The 25,059-nt window shown below is 45.4% G+C and overlaps 1 protein-coding gene across 2 annotated transcripts in view; it reads right to left on the reverse strand.

The window, feature by feature from the left end:
- The window catches only part of OPA3 (outer mitochondrial membrane lipid metabolism regulator OPA3), a 66,718-nt gene that overhangs the window by 34,794 nt on the left and 6,865 nt on the right, over window positions 1-25,059 (reverse strand). The window lies entirely within an intron of this gene.

Below are 25,059 nucleotides of genomic sequence, written 5' to 3' on the forward strand. Positions count from 1 at the left end.
CCTCACAGTAAGGTTCTGGGCACATATCCTGGAAGAAGCTCACAGCTGACTGATGCTGCTGGAACAAAAAACTTCCTTGCCTAGCTGTTTCTTTGTGAAGGAAGATTCTCAGCGTTTGAGTCTTAGAAACAAGGCAGAATGGATGCTGAACCCTGACTCACTCATAAGACAGTTAACATTCATCCAAGGACACTTGGGATTATTGGGGGTGATGTCCTGTTTTCTGACTTATCTGGAGATTCATTTTCCTTCCTCTCATTTTACTTTTAATGTATAATAATTATCCAGAAAATGTAGAACACATAAAAGGTTTTAATTAATTGTGGACTAATAATTTTATTTTTTGGACCAATAATTTTAAAGGCAATTCAAACCAGAAGAAAATATTTTAACATTTAGAACCTTACATAGGAAATTAAACAGATTCAAATTTGAATTTCTGTACATATTTTGGTTGCTGATACATCATTCATTAGAATTCTTCGGGGAATGAAACTGTAAGTATAATTTCAAGGACAAAAAGGGACAACATAAAATTTGACTGTAAAAGAAGAACTTGCTCTTTTTTTTTTTCCTTATAAACCGGGCAACGGCAGGCACCAAATCACAAGAGTATGTGGATTTCGGTAATACTTCAAAGAAAGGATGCTCCAGGTGTTTGAAAATGTTGTATTCCTAACACAACAGAAATGATATCTTTTGTAGTTCCTATTGGTCCCCCAGCCACACCATAAGAGATGAGCACCTCGTCTTTCCCTGACCCCTCTGCTTCCCATTCCTACAAGTGATTTGTAATATATATTTTATTCTTATATTTACACTCTTCTCACCATCTCCCTTGGCTCCCAACATGGCCGAGGAGGAAGCCAGCAAGCCCTCTTCCTCTCTCCACTTCATACCCCGCAATCTCCCTAGGTCAGACCATTCTTTCTCAAGATCAAGGTTTAACACACTGGCTGTTCAGGGGCTATAGTACAGTCCCTTGCACTCTGTGCATCAGGTAAGTCAGAAAAATGAAAATAAATGGCACATACAAGGCACCAATCATGGAGACACTGTTCGGTGTGACGTGACTACGCTAGAAAGGAGCCCCTGTGATGGGCTGTGTGAGGGTGGGGGCCGCCTGGCAGAGGGGCCTCGGTGCCTTGATGTGTCCTCAGGATCAGGTCAGCCAGCTTCTCTACTCTTACTCCACGGAGCACGTCAGTTTGCTCTCAGCTGGACGATGACTTTCTAGGATGACTTGACCTTCTCTTGCATGACAGTTCTCAAACTGCATATCTCATCCCATAAGTGGGTCATGAGGCCGGTGTGGTTGCACAAACTATCATTAAAAATATAAGCAAGAATGTAATTTTTAGGGAACTGGTGACTGACCCTGGTCAGGTATGATGATAACCACTTGCATGACCTGTGTTGCAATAGGAGGTCCTGATAAGGAATGCGGTCCTGCCTGCAAATGCTAACCTGGAGAATTCAGAAGGGACCAAAGGAGAGAGGATACGCCCGCCCACAGCATGTCCTGTAAAATTAGCCCAGAATTCAGGGGGAGCCCAGGGAGGAGGTGAGTGCTAAGTCACTTCAGTCGTGTCTGACCCTTGGCAGCCCCATGGACTGTAGCCCGCCAGACTCCTCTGTCCATGGGATTCTCCAGGCAAGAATGCTACAGGGAGTTGCCATGCCCTCCTCCAGGGATTCCCAACCCAGGGACTGAATCCTAGCTGCTTATGCCTCCTGCATTAGCAGGCAGGTTCTTTACCACTAGCGCCACCTGGGAAGCCAGTGGAGGAGGGAGGAGATGATATATCCTGCCAACCTCTCAGAAACCCTCACGCAGGAATCCATCTTGGCTAAGTGATGCACGAACCACCAGGGAGGAGCCTGAGTCAGAATGATTGGTCAGAGCAACAGGGAAACTAATCCCATCACCGTAAAACCTGAGACCTCGAGCCACGTGGCAGAGCAGTCCTCCTGGTTCCCTTACCCTTCTGCTCTCCACCCAGGTGCCCCTTCCCAATGAAGTCTTTTGCTTTGTCAGCACGTGTTTCTCCTCAGACAACGCATTTCTAGGTGTTAGAACAGAGCACACTCTCGGGCCCTGGAAGGGGTACCCCTTCCTGCAACATAATAAAAAATATTAGATGGACTTGGAGGCATTACCCTAGTTGGTCAGAGAAAGACAGATACCCGATGATCTCATTTACATGTGGAACTAAAACAACAAAAACAAAAAACCAAGCTCATCAATATAACAACAACAACAAAAAATACAAAACATCCAAGCCAATCTCATGAACTCAGGGCACGGACTGTTTCACAAAACTTTTATTCTCGTTTTGTGTGGGACTATATGACTGTGTGTGCGACTGGAACATGGGCAAAAGGCTGAAAGCCACTGTCCTAGACTTTGGTTGGATCCCCAAATCTCCAGACAATGTTTAGGACAGTGCTATCTTCCCAACACTGAGTCCTTCAATCCGTGAGTATGGTCTCTCTCTCTCTCCACTTAGCCTCGCATTCTTTCGGCCAGCCTTGCACTTCTCTAATTTTATTTATTCCTAGGTACTAATAGTTTTGCCATTATTACTCATGGTATTTTAAACTCCATTTTCCATTTGGCTGGGGCTGGTGCACAGTGATGACACAGTTGAGTTATGTAAATAACTTTCTCTCCAGTGACCACCCCCATCCATTCTTTTTTTCCCTTTTTAGTGAAATATAACTTACACAAAGTATACAAATGTTAACTGTAGAGCTAGAGAATTTTTTTTTAATCTTTATTTTGTATTGGGGTATAGCTGATTAACAAACAATGTTGTGATGATTTCAGGTGAACAGTGAAGGGACTCAGCCATACATACACATGTACCCATTCTCCCCCAAGAGCTGCATAGTTTTGTAATATGTAAGCATCATCTAGGTCAAGATCTAGGACATTCTCACACTCCAAACGGCTCCCACCCTCAAGCCTTCTTCCAGTTGGTACTCCTAAGATCACTATTCTGACCGCTCATGATAGATGAAAGCTCCCTGAAATCCTAGTCTGTCTTCCTCGTGATAGAGCACTCTGTTACTCTTTCTGTTCTGACTTCTTTTGTTTAGCAATATGTGAGATCCATGGTGTTGCCATGCGTTCAGCTCATCCAGTGTGTTGACTGAACAGTTCATTCACCCACACCCCACGGATGGACACTCAGAGAGCCTACAGTAGCAAGCTTTCCCAGGAATGAAACTGCTGAATCACAGGGCATTGCATAACCCAGACAATCCAACACACATCTTAATGAAGTATTTCGTTGTTAGGGGCAAGCTGACCCTAAAATTCACAGGAAATGCAGATGTCCTAAGAATAGAAAATTTTAAAGAAGATCAAATTTGGAAGATTTACACAATCAGATTTCAAGACTAACTACAAAGCTAAAGTAATTAAGACAAGACAGTACTGGACCAAGGACAAATAGAGACTGGGAAAGAACAGACCGTCCAAAACTGGGGCCCCACGTGTTTGACTGCTTTTCAAATGCTAGACCCAACCTTGGAGTCTTGGAACAAATCCCACTAGGTTATAAAGTATTATCTTTCTTATACAGTGCTGGATTCTACTTGCTAACATTTTTGTTCAGAATATCTGAATCCATGTTTAGAAGGACCTTGGCCTAAAATTTTTCTTTCTTATAACGACCTCGTTAGGTTGTGGTTATCAGTATCTCATTCGACTCATAAAATGAATAAGGAAGTGTTCCACATTCTCTATTATTTAGAAGAGTTTGGGTAATGACCTCATTTCTTTCTTAAATGTTTGGAAGAATTTATCACTGAAGCCATCTGGGCCTGTGATTTTCTTTAAGGGGAAGGTTTTAAATTATAGATTCAAAGTCTCTAACAGATATAGGGCTATTCAGAGTTTCTATTTTTTCTTGTGTCAACATTGTTAATTGTATTTTTCAAGGAAACTGTCCATTTCCTCTACATTGCCAAATTTGGGGGCTATAGTTGATCATGATATACTCTTGTCATCCTAGAGTTAGGATCTGAATTCATCTTTCGTCTTTCATCCCTTTTAATGGAACTTTATGTCTTTCCCCTTGAGTAGTATTAACCTTTTCAAAGAAACATCTTTTGACTTTGTTGAAATGCCTGCTAACTCCTAGTTGTTCTTCAAGGTGTGTCTCAGGTGCTTCCTTTTTCAGGACTAAGACCCCTCTGGGCATCCTCAGCTCCTTGGGCTCCTACATCCCAGCCCTGATCAATCTTGGGTATCACTGGTGACAGATCTGTCTTCCCCACTGGTCACGAGCTCCACAAGGGCTGGGCGCAGGCGCATTCTGCTTGCCCTTCCATCTCACAGCTGAGTTCACCTCTGCCCGGGGTACCAGCCCTGCACTCCTCTTTTCCCACTGTGCCCAATTCACTTTTTAGGTCTCAGCTGGAGGGTCTCTTCTCCCTAGAGGAAGACACCTCTCTGACAGCTAGGCTGCATCAAACACCTCCTCTAGGCTGGCGAAGCTCCCAGGCTTCCCTTATCATGACACTGTTTATTCCAGGTTGAATTTTTTTTTTTCTTTAAATACGGATGTAGAACTCCTTGCTTCTAAAATGGATACAGAAATCAGTTTCACCCAGGCATGTCTGACCTTTCACCAGAAATGTTGGTTTCACTATTTTCAAGTTTCTTGGGATCTTTGGCAATTCTCCCTGTTTCATGGGGAACTCCTTTGTCACTGCCTGGAGGCTAGACTGAAGGGCAGGTTCCCAGAAATGCCCAGCCCAGCACCTGGCATCAAGAAGGCACTCAGGCAATGTTTAATGAGTGGATGAACGGCTCATCTTTCCTTTGGGTGTCCTCAAATTTATTGTATTTAATGTCACTATAAGCAACCAAATTTTGCCCAAACATTCTTGTCTGTTTTGAAGTTTATATCTTAAATAAAGCTTGATGTTTATCCTATCTTTCAGGAGTCAAGAATGCTGCCCTTCCCAAGCGGGAGAGAATTTCACAGGTCGCTTTAGCCAAGAGAAAGGCAGGATTGGCCTAACCTGCTCATCTGCCCTTAGTCACTCTGCTGGAACTTTTAACATCATATCACGGTGGCGCACTGCCACCTTCAATTCTTCTCCTTTTGAATTGGGGTGTGTTGATTTACAATATGGTGACTGCAGACATGAAATTAAAAGACGCTTACTCCTTGGAAGGAAAGTTATGACCAACCTAGATAGCATATTCAAAAGCAGAGACATTACTTTGCCAACAAAGGTCCCTCTAGTCAAGGCTATGGTTTTTCCTGTGGTCATGTATGGATGTGAGAGTCGGACTGTGAAGAAGGCTGAGCACCGAAGAATTGATGCTTTTGAACTGTGGTGTTGGAGGAGACTCTTGAGAGTCCCTTGGACTGCAAGGAGATCCAACCAGTCCATTCTGAAGGAGATCAGCCCTGGGATTTCTTTGGAAGGAATGATGCTAAAGCTGAAACTCCAGTACTTTGGCCACCTCATGCGAAGAGTTGACTCATTGGAAAAGACTCTGATGCTGGGAGGGATTGGGAGCAGGAGGAGAAGGGGACGACAGAGGATGAGATGGCTGGATGACATCACTGACTCGATGGACGTGAGTCTGAGCAAACTCTGGGAGTTGGTGATGGACAGGGAGGCCTGGCGTGCTGTGATTCATGGGGTCGCAAAGAGTCAGACATGACTGAGCGACTGAACTGAACTGAACTGAATATATTATGTATTGTGAACAAGAGTTTCAGGTGTACAGCATAGTAATAGTCTTTTTGCGGATTATACTCTATTACAGATTATTACAAGATAATGTGTATAATTCCTTGTGCTATACAGTGAACCCTTGTTGCTTATCTACTTTATATATAGTTAGCATCTGTTAATTCCATGCCCCTAATTGGTCCCTTCCCACTTCCCTTTCCTCTTTGGTAACCACAAATTTGTTTTCTGTATCTGTGTGTCTGTTTATGTTCTACATATACATTCGTTTGTATTATTTTTTAGATTCCACGTATAGGTGATATCAAATAGTATTTTCCTTTCTTTCTGTCTGACTTATTTCACTAAGCATAACACTTTCTAGGTTCATCCATGTGCTGCAAATCGCACTACTTACTTTTTATGCCCAAGTAATATTCCATTACACACACACACACATCTCTCTCTATATGTATGTATACACACACATACATACACACACATATTAGATATATATATATCACATTCTTTTAATCCAACTGAGGCAGGACATAGATGGGGCCCCAGGTTGAACAGTTCCAACCAGTCTCCTGGCTGATACTTGGAGATAGAAGGTATCATCAGGGCCTTGATTGCGTAAAAGCCAAAGCAACCACATTCTTCTAATTCTTGTGGTTAAGAGGATTTCCCTGCCTGACACACTGGCAGAGAAGGTCCTCAGTCCAGGGGAGAGAAAAAGGGAGGGAGGAGACACCAGCCCATAATTTGTCCTGACAACCTCCCAGAAACCTTCATGTTTGAACTGATCTTGGCTGAGAGACGCACACACACTGGGGAGGACCCTGAGTCAGACCAAAGATGGGCACAGACAAGATGGTGTCAGAGGCAACCCAAAGACTGCCCGGATGTAAGAGACTTAACTCTCTCCTATTGACACACAACTCACTCTGAGTTCCCCTGTTTTCTTCCACACATACTTTGCTTCTAATAAATGCTTTATTTTTGTTTCACAGTCTTAATCTCTGCTAAATTCTTCCTTCAAAGAAGACAAGGACTGAGGTCCCTCTTCTTCCCAGCAAAATCACAATCGTCTGTTGATGGGCACTTGGGTTGTTCCTATGTCTTGGCTATTGTAAAGTGCTGCTATGTACACTGGGGTGCGTGTATCTTTCCAAATTAGTGTTTCTGTTTTGTCCAGATATATGCCTAGGAGTGGATTGCTGGATCGTATATAGTTCTATTTTTAAATTTTAAAGGAAACTATGCAACATATATTGCACAACAAATGGATCAATGAAGAAATTCAAAGAGAAATTCTAAAAAATACTTTGAGATGAATGAAAATGAAATACAACATATCAAAACTCATGGGAATCAGCAAAAGCAGTTCTAAGAGGGAAAACAATTTTTGAAAATACAGTGGTAAATACAATAAAACAGATAAAACAGTTAAACTGGGGAACAGGAACTGAGGTAGAAAAGAAGATGGTTGAGTTTTCTTCTTTTTATCATAAATCATAGATGTATTTGACTCTTTAAATACTCATGTTCCTTTGACAACATTAGTAATTAATGTAATTTTGAAAACACAAATACATTTAAAAGACTTGTCTAAGCCAAATATTCAATCCAAAAGTCACAGAAAAGACATTCTTCTCAAGTCTCAAGTGTACATGGAATGTTCTCCAATTATAGATCATGTGTTAGGCAGCAAAACAAGCCTTAACAAGAAGACTGAAATCATATCAAGTATCTTTTCTGACCACACTGGTATGAAGCTAGAAATCAATTACAAGAAAACTGGAAAATTCACAAATATGTGGAGATTAAACAACATGTATTGTGCAACCAATCGGTCAATGGAGAAATAAAAAATACTTTGAAATGAATGAAAATGAAATACACCATACCGAAACTCATGGGATTCAGCAAAAGCACTTCTAAGAGAGAAGTTCATTGTGATAAACACCTACCTCAAGAAACACAAAAACTCTCAAATATACAACCTTACTTTATACCTCAAGGAACAAGAAGAAGGACAAATGAAGCCTAAAGTTAATAGAAGGAAGGAGATAACAAAGACCAGAGCAGAAATAAATGAAAAAGAAACTAAAAAGACAACATAAAAGGTCAATGAAACCAAGAGCCGGCTCTTTGAAAATATAAACAAAATTGATAAATCTTTAGCTAGACTGACCACCAAAAAAAGGGAGAGGAATCAAATAAAATCAGAAACGAAGAAGTTACTACTGATTCTACAGAAATACAAAGGATCGAGAGAGTACTATAGACAATTGTATGCCAACAAATTGGACAACCTAAAAGAAATGAATAAATGCCTAGAAACATACAATCTTCCAAGACTGAATCATGAAGAAATATTATCTTCAAAAATATATTTATGTTCAATAAAAGACACTGAGAAGACTAGACAACCATATGTAAAAGAATTAAATTGTACCACTATCCCAGGTGGCAGTAGTGGTAAAGAAGCTGCCTGCCAATGCAGTAGATAAGAGACGCAGGCTCGACCCCTGGGATGGGACAATCCTTTGGAAAAAGAAATGGCAAACCATTCCAGTATTCTTGCCTGGAGAATTCCATGGATAGAGGAGCCTGGCAGGCTATGGTCCATAGGGTCGCAAAGAGTTGGACACAACTGAAGTGACTTAGCATGCACACATCTTACACCACATACAAAAATTAACTCAAAATGGATTAAATACCTGACTGTAAGACCTGAAACCATCAAACTCCTAGAAGAAACAGGTGGTAAGCTCTTTAACATAAGTCTTGGCAACAATTTTTTGGATTTGACACCAAAAGCAAAAATAAACAAGTCAAACTAAAAAAGCTTCTGCACAGTAAAGAAAAACCATAAACAAAAAGAAAAGGTAACGTATGGGATGGGAGAAAATATCTTCAAATCATATATCTGATAAAGGGTTAATATCCAAAATATATAAAGAACTCATTTAATTCAAGAACAGAAAAACCAAACAACTCAACTGGCAGAGGATGTCTGAACAGGCATTTTTTCAAAGGGGATATACAGATGGCTTGCAGGTACATGAAAAGATGTTCAACGTCACTAATCATCAGAGAATTGCAAATCAAAACCACAGTGAGCTATCACACCTATGAGAATGGCTATTATCAAAAAGACAGGAAATAACAAGCGATGGTGAGGACTTGGAGAAAAGGGAACTTGTGGGCATCGTTGGTGGGATCATAAGTTGGTGCAGCCACTGTGGAGAACAGTATGAAGGTTCCTCAAAACATTAAAAATAGAAATACCATATGATCCAGCAAACCCACTCCTGGGTATTTATCTGAAGAAAACAAAAACACTGACTCACAGTTCTGATTCTAGGAATTTATCACTTTCTTCTCCAAGAAAAAAAAGTATGTATGGGTTTATAGAAAGATCTGGAGTCCAGAGGAATGCATGTTAACCCCCACATGCTGGGACCATTTAGCAGGGAGCTTCTTTCACCTGCTAGGCCAGGGGCCTGCTCTGCATTCAGTTACCCAGGGGTGCACCCTGGGCACCAGCCACTCCTGAGGGGCTGATCTGCAGGACCACTGGGGCGCACCAGGAGGGGACTTTATCAGTGACTATTAGGGCCAGAGGCACGTGAGTGGTGCATGACACCATTTGATGACCTGAAGTTTTATGGCCATGTGATAAGATCACTTGAATAACCTTCATGGGGAAGACAGGTTCTTGGGAAGTTAATCACAAATATCTCAGGAGACTTTGGATCTTTCTCGGGAAGCTTTGTTGCTGCAGTGTCAGTGTGCACCAGCCAGAAGAACCCCAGAGGGTGGCGGGCCCCGCCAGCAGCCGGTGTAATGGGGCCCAGGGTCCACTCGAGCAGGACGATCTGACACATCACCTTCTCCAGTAACTACCTCGCTGGAGACCCCCTGGACCCAGTCAGTCCTCACTCTTCTCTCCTCTGCCTCCTGCTGTGGCCATTCTCTTAACAGCTTGCCCTCCCTGAGCCAAGAACCCGGGGTGAGTATAGGGAGAGGAGGTGTGAAAGCCAGGATCTTCTGAAGGGTGGTAAATGTGAGGTGAGATGTGGGTATGACAGCCTTCCAAGCAGGAGTTGTAAATTGCAGATCTATGATCATAAGCTGCAAAATCAATATGGTATGTGGTAACCAGCGTCTCTTTAAAGTAAAAACATTTTAATTCACATTTTGTAATTTCAATTACATAAAATTCTAGAAAATGCAAGCTGCTCTCCAACAGATCAGTGGTTGCCTAGGGATCGGGGAGTCACAGGCAGGGGCTGGAAGGGGCACAGGGATACCCTGGGGTGATGGCTATGTTCACTCTCTAGGCTGTGGTGATGGTTTCATGGGTGTACACGTTTGTCAGAACTTATCAAGTTGTATACTTTAAATACATGCAGTTTATGATGTGTCAATTATACCTCAATAAAGTCATTAAAAATTAAAAGAGGAAACCTCCCTGGCAGTCCAATGGTTAAGAATCCACCTTCCAATGCAGGGAATGTGGGTTCAATCCCTGGTTGGGGAACTAAGATCCCACATGCCACATGGTGTGGCAAAAAAAAAAAAAAAAAAACACTAAAAGAAACAGACGAGAATAAAATAGAGTAGAACAGACTAAGCCAGCCAGGAAGGAAGAGGAGCGGATGTTAGCTGGGTGAAGTCAACAAATACCACAGGAGATGAGGGCAGTCCCCAGAAAGGGGGATCAAAGCTGAACTAAAGTGAAGAGGGGAGGGGCCCAAGACACTCCCAGGCAGGGAGCCCGCCTCCCAGCTCTGCCCAGGCCCAGGCTGAGCTGTTTCTGGCCCCCAGGCGATATGCAGGTGACTCAGTGGAGGCAGTGTGGCCCTGGATCCCAGGGAGCGCACGGAGAGGGCTGTGGGCTCTACTGCTCCTTCCATCAGAGCTGCTCAGTTGAGATGGAGCTCCTGGTCATCTCTGAAGACAATACCAAGTCAGAATAGGATAACTGCAGGAAATACTACAGGAAGAACGTCCAGGCCCTGAGAAGGCATCGTCCCCTCCCCTTACTCCTCCCCTTCCTTCCTGAACCTTCACTTTGAGGACACGGCCCGGGGTCACCAGTGGTCTCTTCTTTCCAAGATTCTAAGTTATGGACCACAGATTCCTGGTCTGGGGCTCCTTGTCTGCAAAACAGACCAAATTAGAGAGGTTTCCAGCTCTAGCCGGAGGGTGAAGGATGATGGCTAGGGAAGATGAAGCATGTGGTGGCAAGGCAGATTTCTTTCTGCAAGTAAATGAACATGCTGAGCCAAAGGCCCCAGTTTGCTGAGTTCATAAACCACAAGATGGTGCAGAAACTTCTCTCTGGACCTTCTCCTTCCTCATGATTCTCCTGAGCTGCAGGCCAGTCTGCTGGTCTTCCTCCTAGCACCAGAGAGGCAAGAGATCCAGGAGGGGGAAAGACAGGCATTCAAGGATGTTCTTTTTTTTTTTTCTGGCTGCACTGGCTCTTCATTGCTTTGCAAGGGTTTTCTCTAGTTGTGGCTCAAGGATGTTCCTGGCAGTGAGGTTTACAGAGGTAAAAAGTGGAAAATAACTCAGCTGCCAGAAGTAGATGATTTTGTTTGTGCTGCAACAGTCCCAGGTGACTGGGCCTTCCTGTACCAACAGGCTGCAAGGTCCTTCCCCAACTGACTGACCACGCGAGACCAGGATATGAGTTAAGAGTCCACCAATGAGACGCATCACCCAGGATTTGCAAGGAGACATTACTGAGATAGGGTCCCCCAACTGCAGCTTTGCATGGGTTCTGCTGGTGAAGGTAGGTTAGGGACCTCAAGGATTTCCAAGGTAAATGTCCAGTGTCCTATTACCAACTTCAGGGGTGTGATGGCTTCTTGGCCCCTGGATGGCATTAAATCAGTGTGTTCTTCAATACAAAAGTCAAGCAGGCAGCGTCAGAGGCAGCATCTCCCCTGGTGGGTCAGTTCTGTGGTGGTATTCCTGGAAGCCCAGCCAAGAGGCACTTCTTCTAGCCCTTTCAATGACTCTGCAAACCTCATCCTTTGTATTAAATTGCTTTCTGCCTACTTTATTTGGAAATGTACCAAAAATAAGACAGATTAATCGATGGATAGAGGGATGGACTAATGGGTCAAAACGTGGTAAAGGAAGTACAGTAAGATGCTACTGGGAGACTCTTTGTGGGGGTATATGGGTATTCAATGTAAACCTCTTTCAATGTTGCTGTATGTTTGGAAATGTTTATATTAATAATAAAATGTTGAGAACCATCCTTTTTCCTAAAAGAGCTGGAGTGTTTTCTCTTTCCTGCAAGTGAACCCCGAAGATGCCGTGGTCTTAGAAATGATGAAAGCTGTCTATGGCCAATGTGGAAAGGGGCTCTGAATGTAACAGGTGAACTGAGCAGCTGTCTAGTTCTTGGCCAGGTGCCCAACACAGAGGAGAAATCTCCTCTCCAGGAACAGGGACCTCAGGGGACACTGGGTCTCCGTCTCCCTCTGCTGGCCTGAGATGAAGGTGGGACGCTGTCCCTCTGCTCCCTCCTGCAGGGGAACCTGCTATTTTAAGAGCCAGCCTTGGATTCAGCAGTTCCAAGGCTGGAGGCCCAGCGATGCTCCCTGTCCAAGCCTCAGTCTCCTGCTTTATAAAAAGGGTTTAATAATAATCCTTACCCATAGGGTGTGTGACTCCATCAAGACTGGCACCAGCTGAAGGTTTCCATACTGGGCAGCTATTGTCGTTGTTATAATCAGGCCTGGGCTGAGGCTCCTGAATCTCAAAATTGAAAAGTTTTCACTGGGTGTGGTGCAGGGAGATGACAGAAAATACACAGGGGTGTGCTCCTCCAGGCTTGGGAGACAAGGTCACTGTTAGCAATACCCAGAGGGTCCTCTTTGCTCCTACAAATGCCAAGACCACAGGCTGGAGGCAGGCTGGGCCTGGATCCAGTCTCCATGTCCTTGGTGAACCCCCTTTCCCTCACCGCAGTGACTGGTAAAACAGCCCCCAAGAGGGAGGAACAGTTCTTCCTACGTTAGACTTCCAAATAGTAAATGGAGAAGAAAAGAAGGAAACAGAAAATCAACACTGGATAAATAACACAATAATAACTGCCACAGATAAGATCCATAGACGACGCTAAAATAAGTGGGCAGAAGTCTCAGGAGAAACAGGATATCTGTATGGTCTCAGAGTGTCTTCCCCAAGAGATTTATTTCATTTTAAAATTTTTATTTATTTATTTGGCTGTGCTGGGTCTCAGTTGCAGCACATGGCATCCAGTTCCCTGACCAGAGATTGAGCCTGGGCCCCCTGCTTGCCCCTGGGAGCACAGAGTTTTCGCCACTGGACCACTGGGAAGTCCCCCATTTTATTTATTGAGGTATAACTGACATAGAGTATTACATTAATTTCAATGACTTAATGACTTGGTCCTTGTATATACTGCAAAATTAGATTAACTACAAATGGAAAAATGCTAACTTCACACTGGACAAACCTAGCAGACACCACCTCGACCACGTGACCAAGGTCGGTATGACCAGAAATCCGGCTGATATCCTAAATTTCCTGACACAGTGCACTGAGAAGCGCACACTGGCTCTGGGTTATGTTTGCCAAAAACGTGGAATTTCTTTCCAGTCACGGGAAAGCATCAGACAAACTCAGATCAAAGGACAGTCTACAGAATTAACTAACCAGTGTTCTTCGAAAGGGTCAAGGAAGACAAAGACAAACCGGGAAACTGTCACAGATTAAAGGGAGCTACAGAGACATGACAACTAACTCGGGACACCAGATGAGATCTGGAGACAGAATAAGGACTTGGGTGAAAACACTGGTGAAATGGGAATGCCATGGTGGCTGCGTTACCAGCACTGCACTTGCGCTCCTTCCCTGGGTTTGCTTCCTGTACCATGTTTAGAGAGGATGCTATCATGGGGGGAAGTTGAAGGAAAGGTCTGCAAGAACTCTGCACCATTTCACAACTTTTCTTTAAATCTACCCTGAGCTCAAAGGAACAAGATTTAAAAAAAAGAAGAAGGGACTTCCCTGGTGGTCCACAGGCTAAGTCTCCATGCTCCCAACACAGGGGACCTGGGTTCGATCCCTGATCGGGAAACTAGATCCCACATGCTGTAACCAAGACCTGGTGCAGCCAAATAAATAAATTTTTTAAAAAAGAAATAGCCTCCAGGTGGCGAGACTGGGAGGAAATGAACCTTGGGAACATTCTTGGCTGCCAGGGTAAATCTGTTGCACACCTTTGAGTCAGTCATTCCGCTTCTGGCCAGATTCACCCTGCAGGTGTGAAAGGCTTGCCTGGCACATGAGTTCTGCAGCATCGTTTATGATATAAGAACAACAACAACAAAACCAGGAAGACCCTACGAGACTATCTACAGTCTCAGAAATTACAAGAATCTGTCAGTAGCTGAGAGTAAGAAGTTTTTTGTTGTAGACAGACAATTCTCTCCAGGATGCCATGGAGCAGTCAGTGAAAAGCAGTGAGGGCCAGCACAGTGTCTACTGTGTGCTGAGTTCACGGAAAAAGAAGGTGGGGTGGCGGGGCTGCATATCAGCATCTGCTTGGAAATGCACAGTTGTCTTTTGTTTGTTTGTTTGTTTTTTTCTGGAAAATACTCAAGATAACCATGGTTGCCGATGTGGAGGAGAACAGCGTGCCTGGGGAACAGAAGTGGCGGGAGACTTTCCCCTATTTAACTCTTCTGAACCTTAAACTATGGGAACTTGAAACCAAAAACTGAAGACAAAACAGATAACTAAAATTTTTTTCTCCAAAAATCAACAAACAAGCCACCCTGGACCCAGAATTTGGGGTCAAGCCTGTTTAGATGAAATACTCTGCTCTTCCCTCAAGTCCCACTAAGATGGTGATCTGGTAGAAAGAAGCCAGAAGCCACAAGAACAGAGCGGAGAGGGCGGAGTGGCCTGGAGGGAGTGAGGGGGGGCACCTGTGGGTGGGGTGGGGCAGGAGACCAGGATAGCAGGCCCTGGTGCCCCTGAGAGTGGAGATAAGCTGAGGACCCTCAGAACCTCTTCCCCACCTGACAGGAAGCTGCAGAGGGTGAACCAGGAGGACTCCAGGAACCGCTGAGGGAGCGGGTGCCATGCTGAAATTTTACAGGCCTGCCCCTCTGGCCTGGGACTGGTGGTCAATGCCCAGAGGTCAAGAGTGAAGGCCAGTGGCCCAGCCGGGAGTTGCTGGGAGTGAGGCCACATCGTTCATTGAGGCACTTTTTTTTAGAAAGGGGCTCTGCTGAGCTGTGACCTTGGCAGTCAGGGGCACAGGGAAGGTCTAGGCCACTGACATACCAGTAGCTCCCAGGCCTCTCTCTTCAGGAATCCAGAGCCCCCTCCCCGCTCTTCCTCTAAAGCCCCCGTGAAGTGGGTATCTGTTAGGTTTGCCAGCCCAGCATCCACTCCTCTTTCTGGAAACTCTCCCCGACCCTCCTGTGGGGAAGCCGCTCCCCCACTGTTCCCGCATGCTGTTCAGGTAAACCTGACCCTCCCCTCATCTTCAGATGCTGGCATTCAGCCCTGGGACTTTTCCTGGAATTTCAGGAAAGAGGCCTCCTCCTTCCTCTGGGGTTGCCTGGTGAGTGGGATGTGAAACTGGAGTTACTGAGGCCATCTTGTCCCCAAAGAGAGACTGCCTGAGAAAGAAGACAGCACAGAGAAACACAGGGCCCGCGGAGGGGACTGCGCCTTCCAGGAATTGTCTGGGTTCCTGGATGCAGCTGAGCTTGAAGCTGTACACTTCCGGAGCTTTTATGCCCCTGCCCATTAGCTTAGGATTCTGCCACTTGTAAACAGGAGTTGAGAGAGGAGTTCAAAATGAGGTCACCACCCCTTCTTGACAAATATTGAGAGACAGGAAACTCAGGGAGCGCTGAGGGGGCCATGCCTAGAAGAGTGTGCCAGAGTACAACAGGACGCTGACAGCACAGACAAGAGGCTAGACAGGTCTTCTGCACTGAGCAAGTGTTACCTTTATTAGCAGAAATCAATTTTCTTCGAAAAATAATAAAGCAAATTGATTGATTCCTTGCCGCCCTTCATTTCTTTTGTCACTATGACCTCCCAGACCAGGTCCAAATGTATTAACATGGCCCTGTGTGATCTGTCTTTGGATGCCCATCTGGTCCCACCGTCTACGTTTCAGCCACCCCAGCCTCTTATTCCTCTCATTCACACCTTGACCCTTGCACCTGTGCCTCCATCTTTTCACTGTGGCTCACTCCTCCTTGAGTTCTGAGTCATCCCCTTCTCTCCAAAGCCCTCCCCCAAACCCACAGACAGGCTAAGGTCCCCTCCAGGCTTGCCCAGCCCAGCACTGACCCACTAACTACCCCTCATCATCGAGGGCTGGGCCTGTGTCCCGCTCTGCACTGGAGACTCATCAGGGCAGGGCTGTGTCCCCACCACTGCTCAGCACAGGCCCTGGCACAGAGAAGCTGTTGGGCAGTGTTAATGGACGGATGAGATAAGGATGAACAGGGTTTGTCTCACCCCTGTGTCCCCAGCACTCAGCACAGGCCATGGTATGGAGAAGATGTGCAAACGGGAGATATGTTGAAAGAATGACACCAAAAGTGAAAAGTCTGAGCTGTGAAGACATATCAAAGTGAAAGTCAAAGTCGCTCAGCTGTGTCCGACTCTTTGCGACCCATGGACTCTATACAGTCCATGGGATTCTCCAGGCCAGAGTACTGGAGTGAGTAGCCTTTCCCTTCTCCAGGGGATCTTCCCAACGCAGGGATCAAACCCAGGTCTCCCACATTGCAGGCAGATTCTTTACCAGCTGAGCCACAAGAGAAGCCCAAGAATACCGGAGTGGGAAGACATATCAGTGTGGTGAGAAAAAGATGCTTCGTTCAATCAATGCTGTTGGGACAACTGAAAAGCCAACTAGGAAAGAAAATAAGATGGATCCCAAGTGGGTTGAGGTATCGCTGGGAGGAGTTGGGTGGTGAGAGAAGCCAATACGGGAACCAGAGCCAGGGATGAAGCCTGAGCAAGAGGACAACCTCCCAAAGGCACTGAGACTTCAGGACAGAACCCATGGGGGAAAAGTCAGCGGGAAGCCTAGCCCGGGCTGGCAAAGACCTGGGTGACAAGCTGGAGGAAAGGGGTTTTGACAAGGCCTATGTGGTCCCCAGCCAGTTTCTGCTGCTAAAGAAAGATGAAGACCTCTTCCAGGAATGGCTAAAGGACACACGTCCTGCCAGTGCCAAGAGGGAGGGGACACTGATGCTAGAGGGAGGAGGCTGAAAGCTGCTGGACGGTGTCCCCAAACCACAGCCCACATTCCCACAGACGCAGACCCAGACCCACAGACAGGCACTCAGGAATAATTACAGGGAGACACCCTTGTGTAGGAGCCAAATAAGCATCGCATTGCTCCTGTGTATTCTCAACAAATTTTGGAAGAACTGTGCACCCTCTTTATACACTTTGAAGCGGTCAGATCCATTTTTTCCATCCTAAATTTAAATTATTGCAAAGAACATAATGAATTTTAAAAGAAATCCACTGCATCACTCTTTTAAGCATATGCAAAGGGCTAAAGAGCCATAGAAATGTAACACCTTCCAGGTTCATTTTAAAGATGCATGCCAAGCAGCTCTTCTTTAACAGCACTTTGCACTGTTCCTTACTCTTCTTTTTAAAAATTCATCTTATTTGTTGTATTTCTGGCTGTGCTGGGTCTTTGTTGCTGCACGGGCTTTAGTCGTGGTGTGCGGGCTTCTCACTGCGGTGGCTTCTCTTGTTCTAGAGTTTTCAGGCTTCAGCACTTGCAGCTCTCAGACTCTAGAGCACAGACTCAGTAGTTGTGGCATGTGGGCTAAGCTGTCCCGAGGCATGTGGGATATTCCTGGACTAGGGATCGAACCCGTGTCTCCTGCCCTGGCAGGCAGATTCTTTACCACTGAGCCTCCAGGGAACCTCTAGCATGATTCATTTTAAAGATAAACACCAAGCAGCTCCTCCTGAACAGTGTTGACACTGTTCCTTACTCTCTCGATGTTCAATCTCTATTCTACTTTCTCTACAAAATCTTATCCTAACATATTTTTATGCACAAATGTCCTATTATATTTCTCTGAAACAAAAAATGTGCCTATGAATTAAGATCAAAATTTTCATTTCTTGTGATCTTAGTTAAATTTTTCTCTAAGACTGAGTCACCCTTACAATTATTATTAGTATGTGTATGCACTAACTCGCTTCAGTCATGTCCAACTCTTTGCGACCCTGCGAACTATAGCCCCCCAGGCTCCACTGTCCATGGAATTCTCCAGGCAAGGATACTGGAGTAGGCTGCCATTTCCCTCTCCATATTACTGGTATATCAGCTGATCAAGATATCATATATGACACAACTTGATACATATTAATACTATTGAGCATAAAAAGTAAATTTTGACCACAGATGCATGTCTTAATAAGGTGGACTGGGGAAAGCATTCATTCCATCAACATTCTAAATTGTTCCTTTGTTATGCTGGTTAGTTTTCGATATGGGGTAATGCATCAGTAGGAAGGGAGAGGAGATTCGCCTCTTTTTTCATACTTCTCCCAGAATTTCTTTTCCTGGGAGCAGAGCCATTGAAAAGGGAGGGAAGGAAGGAAAAGAGGGAGGGAGGAAAGGAGGGAACCCAGCAGATTCCTCAGGCAAGTCGGGTGAAACTGGAGCTCTGGAAAGGATTCCCTTAAGACTCCCCTGCAGGAGTGCGGGGCGTGGGGGCGGGCGGTGAAGCCACATCTGCAGCCTGAAGGCCCCTGCCACGTACCACACAGTCTGCACTGCCGACAGCGGCATTCTCCGGGGAGCCTGACCCAGAAACCGCCTCATGTTCACCAACGGGGCCGAGTACAACCACACCAAGTACCAAGTGCTGTGAAAAAGAACATGGGATAAATGTTCAAGGTACGCAGTTAAGAGGGAAAAAAATAGGTCACTGAACAATGTGAACAGTACACAATCTGTTATGTGAGTTAAGTTTATACATACAATACACCTGATCACGCCCAGAACACCTCTGGAAGGTGCCTGGGGAGTGACCTTTGGAGGTTCTGACCTCTGACTGCCTCCTCTTTCCATCAACCTCTGCCCCAGCCACACAAGCCACTGTTCCTAGAACTTGATAGGCATGCTCGAGCCTCAGGGCCTTTGCACTTACTGTACCTTATGCCTGAAACACTCCTCTCCAAACGTCAATACTTCCTCACTTTACTCAAGTCTCTCATCAATCAACGGAAACCCAAATGACTAAGAGAGTGGATAAACAAAACACAGGCTATTCATATAAGTATTAGAATAAAAGAATATACGCTAAAAGCAATTTTAAAAAATGAACTGATACATACAGCAACAGGAAATATCTCAAAAGCATCTTGTGAACAAAAGCTAGACATGAGCTTCATCCTGTGTGATTCCACTTACATGACATTTAACAACACATAAAGTTCATCTATGGGCTTCCCTGGTGGCTCAGTGGTAAATAATCTACCTGCCAATGTAGGAGATGTGGGTTCAAGCCCTGGGTCAGGAAGATCCCCTGGAGAAGGAAATGGTAACCCTCTCCAGTATTCTTGCCTGGAAAATCCCATGGACAGAGGAGCCTGGCAGGCTACAGTCCCAAGAGCTGGACACAATTTAGCGACTAAAACTACAACAAAGTTAATCTACAGTGAGAGGAGTCATACAGGGCAACAGAGCCGGAGAGAAAGGAATTTCTCCCAGAGTGATGGAAATGTTTTATATCTTGAATGCTGATTATATGGGCATATGCATTTGTTAACGCTCATTAAACTATACATCTTTACTAACCTTTAGATCTGTATTGCACTGTATACTGTATTGTACTTCAATAAGTAATATACAGACAAATAAATATTAGTAACTAAATGTAAGAGGAGGAGTTTGGGAGCCCGTGAGGCTTGATTTCTTATTCAGTGTTGCCTTGGGGAACTTAACGGTCTCTGGGCTATTTCATCATTCATACAATCAGGACAATCACATAAACTCCCTAATAAAGTGGTTAATATCATTTGTTGAGATCACAGAAAGCTAATAAATGAGAACTATTATCATCAGTTAAGAAATTACTATTTAGAGTAAACACAGCTTTGAGCCAGTCCCTGGGCCAGCTGCCCTTTTTGCTGGCTGCCTTCCAGCCAGTTGAAAGCGCACCCCGACAGTGCTCCAGGTGTTCACAGACTTGTGCCGCCGCAAGCGGGAACCTTGTCTGGCAAACCTGGTCCTGTCCCCCTTTACACCAGTCACCACAGGAAACACGATTGGTTCTGTCTTTCCAGCACCTTGGCCAATCTCATGTCCCACACTCTGGGTCTAAAAAATTTCTTAGAGGTTAACCCCGCCCCTCAGGCTGGCCAATCAGAGCACGGCATTCCCAGGCCACAGGGATGGGCTCAGGGCTGGGGACGTGACCCAAGCTGCACCACTGAGGCTCACCCTGGGAAGAACGACCTCCCTGTGCCCTGGAGTCACTGGGCAGGTAACTAGTACTTCAACTGTGAGCTCCGTGAGAGGAGCGTCTTTTGTCTGTTCTGTTGTTTGTCACACCTCCTAGAATAGCTCCTGGCACACAGCTGGCACTAGATAAAGACGGAATGAGTCAAGTATACAGATGCCTAATGGACTGAAGCAAGTCCTTGTCCCAGAATATAATTCCACTTCTACTCCCTGCCCAGATCTGGAGAGTCTGTACAACTTAGTACAGAAGGCATCTGGGGATGTTAAGAGGCACAAGGGAAGCAGCTAACAGAGGCTAAGAGTTTAGTGGGCTCTAAGTCCCCGGATTCAAGTTCTGGATCTGCTACTTGCATGCTCTGTGAGCTTGCAGACATTTCTCAACCTCTCTACACCTCCATTTCCTCCTTTTTTTTTTTTTGTCGTTAAGGAAAGTGTAGTGTTTATTGCAGGGCACCAAGCAAGCAGTCCAGGCACAGACTCCCTGATGGCTTTCAAGGAAAGGTTTTTAAGAGACAGAATGAGGCAGGGGGAAGGTGGGGTGCATGATCAGCTGGTGGACATTCTTATTGGTTGGTGGTGAGGTAATCCAGGGCCAACATCATCAATCTTCCAATTCCAACCAGTCTGGGGTCTGCATGCTTGTGGGCAGCATATAGTTAACATCTCCCACCTGGTGGGGGTTTCAGTACCTGCAAAACAGCTCACAGGACATCGCAAAGAATACTATCTATAGCCCTTGAGGGGGAACTAATGCTCCTTGACTTTGTCCATTTCCTCTTTTTCAAAATGGGGATCATAAACCCCGGCTTGTGAGGATGTTGGCGCAGTCAAGGCTTGTGCATGAATGAACTGTCCAGCGGGAGATTCAGCAAGGCTACCTGCAGACTAGGAATGAGGCTGAACACACGGGGTGCAAAGTGGAACCAGATAATCGGGTCCCAGCTCTGGCACTCGGCACCCATGTGCCCTTGGGCAGGTTGCAGAGCTGCTCTGCTCGTTTCTCCGTCTGTTTAGCTATGTCAGTGATAGCGATCTACTTCATGGGGCATGGAGAAATAACATAGAGAAGGACGACAACTTTAGTGTTCACTTTGTACCATTCTTTACTGCCTTATTAACTCCATTCTCTTCTGCCAATGGGCTCCCCTGGTAGCTCAGCTGGTAAAGAATCTGCCTGGAATGCAGAAGACCTGTGTTCAATCCCTGGGTGGGGAAGATCCCCTGGAGGAGGGCATGGAAACCCACTCCAGTATTCTTGCCTGGAGAATCCCCAGGAGAGATGAGCCTGGCAAGAAGATGGTGAAGGACAGGGAAGCCTGGCGTGCTGCAGTCCACGGAGTCGCAAAGAGTCAGACACGATGGAGCAACCAAGCACACTCCTGCCATTAGAGTGCAGAAACTATATCAATTGACTACCATGACCTTCCCAGATAGCTAGAGACTATGACTCAATTCTGGTCAATCAGCAGTAAGGGGAGTCCCCTGGGGGCTTCTGGGAAAATATTTTTCTCCTTGCAGGGCCTTCTCTCATATCCCTAGAACCCCCATCCCACATCTGAACACGCACATGAACACACACACACACTTCCTCCCTTTGGACACAGCAGTATAAAGGCGTGATGCCTGGCACTCCAGCAGTTCCTTTGAGGCCTTGAGGGGAGTTACTGCCTGAACACCAAGATGGTAAAGATAAAAAGAGTTCTCAAGTCCCTAATGACATCACCAAGCCACCGAACCAACCACAAGCTACCTTCCTCCACCAACAATAAACATCCCTTAGACTTAAGGTTTGGGTAAGATTTATTGGCTGGGTTTCCAATCCATCACAGATGGGCACAAACTAATTTGTGTCTTGTTCTTTCACAATAAGCATGCATTACTTTCTCAGATTTAGTTAAGTCCTCCTAAAAAACTTCGGAGGGAAAAAAACCCTAAAGCTCCAAAATAAAATAAAATGTGATTTAAAATAAAATGTGATTCAATTTTAAAAAGAAAAGAGATAAAACACAGCACAGAATTCAGCACACACTAGGCCTTCAGCAGAAGGAAGCCACTGTGGCTGTGTGTTCATCAAAGGCAGGACCCAGGTGAGTCCGGGAGCCGGAAGATCACTGAGGAAAGAGAGGGAGTCGGGGGGGGGGGGTCTGAAGAAATCTGAAGAAATACAGTGGCTTAGGGGTCTGATGTGGGGTCAGCTGGAGCCAGGGCAGCAGAAACAGAGAAAGAACCAATTACCTACAAATGAGGGTTAAGACCCCAGTTAGAGACAGGAGCACACCCTGGGAGCACGAGCCATCAGGACAGGTTTCTAAGGAACTGACCAGGAAGTCTCAAGGACAGGTGAACAAGGAGGGGTGGATGAGGAGTTTCTCTGGTGCAGAGGGAGAAAAAGTCAGAACTCACAGTTATGTTTGTTTGAAAAAGGAGGAAGAAAGGTAAGAAAAGGGAGAAGAAGAAGAGAAGGAGAAGAAATTAAGCTTTACTAGGCATATAATAAATCAACCCTGAATATTCATTGCAAGGACTGAAGCTGAAACTCCAATACTTTGGCCACTTGATGCAAAAAGCCAACTCACTGGGAAAAGACTGATGCTGGGAAAGACTGAAGGCAAAAGGAGAAGGGGGTGGCAGAGAATGAGATGGTTGGATGGCATCACCAACTCAATGGACATGAATTTAAGCAAACTCCAGGAGATAGTGAGGGACAGGGAAGCCTGGTGTGCTGCAGTCCATGGGGTTGCAAAGGGTCAGACACGACGAAGCGACTCAACAACCACCACCACAGGCATGTAGAGATACACCCAGAAAAGGCCTCTAGGGCCCCTCCACCGGCAGGTGCCAGCTTCCCCAGGTGCCAGACCTAAAGGCAAAGGACTGACACGGCCGCCCTCTCCTGTCCACTCAGCGCATTGCAGCTGGGCAAATCGATTCCCAGGGACATTCTCAGGTTGCAAATCAAGTCCTCACACAGGAGCTTCTTAGACTCCTGCTCAGAAACCAAAGACTGCACATCTAACAAGACTAGCAAGAGGAAATTCCAACAAATGCCTCTGCATATGAAGGGTAGGGATGCAAACTGAGCAGGGGATTAAAAGCAGCTGACAGCACACTCTTCTTTGGATCTCTGTATCTTAGTGAGGTCTTTGCCAGCTGTGACAGCTGTGCACAAAGAATGTCACAGCTCTCACAGAGGGTCTCATGGAGAGTTTCCAAACGCATTAACAATGTCTGTATAGGAAAATATTTTTAGTGAGAGCAAAAATATTTGGGGGGCTAGGAATACATAAAACAAAAAATATTTAAATATTAGTTTCATCCCTCCTAATTTTTAAATGTTTCTAAATGCACATAATATATTCATAGTAATATGTCAGCACTATACACGACTCCTAATTAACTATATATATAGTTATATATATATATATCTCTCTTCATATTGTAATATATATACACACACGGGCTTCCCTTGTGGCTCAGCTGGTAAAGAATCCGCCTGAAATGTGAGAGACCTGGGTTCAATCCCTGGGTTGGGAAGATCCCCTGGAGAAGGGAAAGGCTACCCACTCCAGTATTCTGGCCTGGAGAATTCCACGGACTGTGTAGTCCATGGGGTCGAAAAGAGTCGGACATGACTAAGCGACTTGCACTTTCTTTTCACTTCACACACACACACACACACACACACACACATATACACACATACATACATTCATACTAGAGGAGAACGCTCAAAATGTTTCCTTAATAGGAGAGCATGATGAAACTGTTTGGAAGTCACCAGCATCAGCCTGCTGCCGTGTAACAAAACTGGTATGGTGCTCTGGAGATTATAAATAGACTTCAGGGAAGTGGTTTTCAAACACTCATGCACATGAGGATCCTTTCTGAAGAAGATTAAAAATAAAAATGCCCAGCTCTTCCTTCCCCAGATGGACCTGATCAGGATCCTGGGTGGCTAAAGGGAGCACCCCACAAACCTCACTTTTTTTCCCCTTCAGGGCATCTACTTTCAGCTCATCAGTCTTCACAGCAGCTGTATTTAGTCTGGGGTTTGTGTAATCCTATTGAGCTCTGAATGTCAATTCTATCTGTCACTTCTTGGAGTTCTCTTTGGCTTTTTTCCCAACTCCCTGGTGATTTTTTATTGTATTCATTTGTATTTTTGTATCCCTCCTATTTTAGCCTTTCCATACATAAGCAGAGCTCTTTTGTATCCACATCTGACCATTCCTGTACCCACAGTGTTGGCAGGTCTTGAGCTGCCATATTTTGTATCTGCTGACTGTTGATCATGGTGCCTGCTTCTCTGCACCGCACACAATTTTTTCTCATGAGCTCGTATTTGCTGGAACTCTACCTGAAGGAATTTTCCAAGGCCCAGGCAGAGGGGGGAGACCTCCTCCAGGGAGGGTGTATGTTTGTCCTGACCAGGTACTTAGGGGCACACAGACCCAGGTTCATTTTCAGCCTCCTGTTTCCAGGATCTTTCAAAGAGTATAAATTAAGCCTCGAACCCACACAGGGACAGTCGGTGACTGCCAATTCACAGAGGAAGACGTTTTCAATCTCTGCCTAGATCTAAGGGTGTGTGTCTTTGCAGGATGGGCTCTTTTTAGTCCACTCTTCCCCTGAGGGTACCTTCGCTGGGAGCTGGTTGTGCACAAGGTGGTCCCCTGTCCAGCTTTCCCACAACACAGCCTCTGTCCCTGAGGCCACGTGAACCTCTCAATGTCCCCAGACTATCAGGTAGCCTCTGTGCTTGCTCCCCTCCTTGGCTCTTTGCTCTTGATTTCTCCTTGCTCTGCGAGGAGTCCTTCTTC

The sequence above is a fragment of the Bos taurus genome, chromosome 18, assembly GCF_002263795.3.
Source record: "Bos taurus isolate L1 Dominette 01449 registration number 42190680 breed Hereford chromosome 18, ARS-UCD2.0, whole genome shotgun sequence".
Classification (NCBI taxonomy): domain Eukaryota; kingdom Metazoa; phylum Chordata; class Mammalia; order Artiodactyla; family Bovidae; genus Bos; species Bos taurus.